The 2,313-nt window shown below is 47.1% G+C and overlaps 1 pseudogene; it reads left to right on the top strand.

Annotated features, from left to right (window-relative positions):
- The first annotated feature begins 474 nt into the window (after window positions 1-474).
- LOC100947054 lies at window positions 475-1,775 on the top strand (annotated as a pseudogene).
- Window positions 1,776-2,313: the final 538 nt, after the last annotated feature.

Raw genomic sequence — 2,313 nt, forward strand, 5'->3', positions numbered from 1 at the left:
CAGGAGACTCACTTGAGCCCAGGAGTTGGAGGTTGCTGTGAGCTGTGATGCCATAGCACTGCACCCAGGAGGAGAGCTTGAGGTTCTGTCTCTAAAAAAATATAGATGAGTTTCTTGTTGCCTCTTTATTCATCTCTTTGTCTTACTGGAAATGGATCCTTTTCTTTGGATGAACTTTTATGTGTATATTGGCTTCTATTTCTGGAGAAAATTTTCATTTCTTTTATTCCCAGAAATTACAGTAGACCTATTATGTATAGTAGAACCTCTATAAGTTGACTACCCAACTGGTCAGGAGTGTAGGAGTGTAACAAAATGGTCAACATACAGAGGTGATTAATATAAAGAAGTAGGACTGCTGTACTGATACATACATGAGGTGTGTGCTCCATCTGCGAAGATTAGGTCAACTTGAGGTGGTTGAGAGCCCAGCATGAGAGAAGAGTAGGGCATTTGAGCACCATACCAGCCTCCTCTCCTCTCTTTACTTCGCTCTCATGGCCTGCCTGCCTGCCCACCTGCTCAACACCCAGAACATCTTCCACGATGTCCACCTCAGCAAGTTCCTACTTAAGGGCATCAAGCAGGTATATATGTCCGTGCTTCAGGTTGAGAAAGTCCAAGCCATGTATATCTGGATTGATGGTACCAGCTAAGGACTGCGCTGCAAGACCTGCACCCTGGACTGCCAGCCCAAGTGTGTAGAAGACTTACCAGAGTGGAATTTTGATGGCTCTAATACTTCACAGTTTGAAGGCTCCAACAGTGACATCTTGTGCCTACTGCCATGTTCCAGGACCCCTCCCACAAGGACCCAACAAGCTGGTCTTCTGTGAAGCTTTTAAGTACAATTGAAAGCCTGGGAGACCAATTTGAGGCACACCTGTAAGCGGATAATGAACATGGTGAGCCCCTAGCACCCCTGGTTTGAAATGGAACAGGAATATACTCTGATGGGGACAGATGGGCACCCCTTCAATTGGCCCTCCAATGGCTTCCCTGGGTCCTTATTACTGTGGTGTGGGAGCAGATAGAGCCTATGGCAGGAATTATCATGGAGGCTCACTACCAAGCCTGCTTGCCTGCTGGAGTCAAGGTTACTGGAACTAATGCCGAGGTCATGCCTGTCCAGTGGGAATTCCAAAATGGACCCTGTGAAGGAATCAGCATGGGAGATCATCTCTGGGTGGCTCATTTCATCTTGCATTGTGTATGTGTGAAGACTTTTGGAATGATAGCACCCTAAGCCCATACCTAGGAACTGAAATGGCACAGGCTGCCGTACCAACTTCAGCACCAAGGCCATACAGGAGGAGAATGGTCTGAGTACATTGAGGAGGATTGAGAAACTAAGCAAATGGCACCAGTATTACATTTGTGCCTATGATCCCGGGGGGACTGGACAATGGCTGGCGCCTAATTGGATTCCATGAAACCTCGAACATCAACGAATTTTCCACTGGTGTAGCTACCATAGTGCCAGCATCCAATATCCCCAGACTGTTGGCCAAGGGAAGGGCTGCTTTGAAGACCATCATCCTGCCAACTGCGACCCCTTCTCAGTGACAGAAGCCCTCATCTGCACGTGTCTTCTCAATGAAACTGGCAATGAGCGCTTCCAGTACAAAAACTAAGTGGACTAGACTTCAGCCATTGAGCTCCTTCTGGTTGGTTCTCTATCCCACTCCAAATCTCCCCCCTTTTCCAGTTGTCCCAGTTGTAATTCAAAAGGGTGGAATATCAAAGTCTTTTTTTATTCCTCATGCCCAAGTTAATTGTGCTTTCTTTGGTGGATTATAAGTAATAAGGACCCTGGGACCCAGGGAAGCCATTGGAGGGCCAATTGAAGGGGTGCCTATTTGTCCCCATCAAAGTATATTCCTGCTCCATTTCAAACCAGGGGTGCTAGGTACTCACTATGTCCATTATCCGCTTACAGGTGTGCCTCAAATTGGTCTCCACAGACTTTCGAGACCAAGATAGAGGGGTCAAGTTCTTAATCTCTTTGTACCTACTCTCCTTTTTTTCCCTATCACTGAAGCTTTCTAGTGCACTAGTGGGCAGGGAGGGAAGTAACCACTACTTCCACTTACAGGAGTGTGCTTGTCCAGTAGGCATAGCTATCCGGGCGGAGCACATTCTCTTGGAGCAGGTTGACTTTTTCTTCAGGGTAGCTGAAAGTGGAAGGCCTGGCTTACTCCAGGCTAGAACTTGCCTTGGTGAAAAAGTTGAAGCGATTATAACCAACATTCTACTGTAAGTGGGAGTTAGGAGAGAAAGTAGAGTTTGGAGATCAGGGAGGGATCAGGGCAC

This window comes from Otolemur garnettii, unplaced genomic scaffold, assembly GCF_000181295.1.
Source record: "Otolemur garnettii isolate 467f Iridium unplaced genomic scaffold, OtoGar3 scaffold00089, whole genome shotgun sequence".
Classification (NCBI taxonomy): domain Eukaryota; kingdom Metazoa; phylum Chordata; class Mammalia; order Primates; family Galagidae; genus Otolemur; species Otolemur garnettii.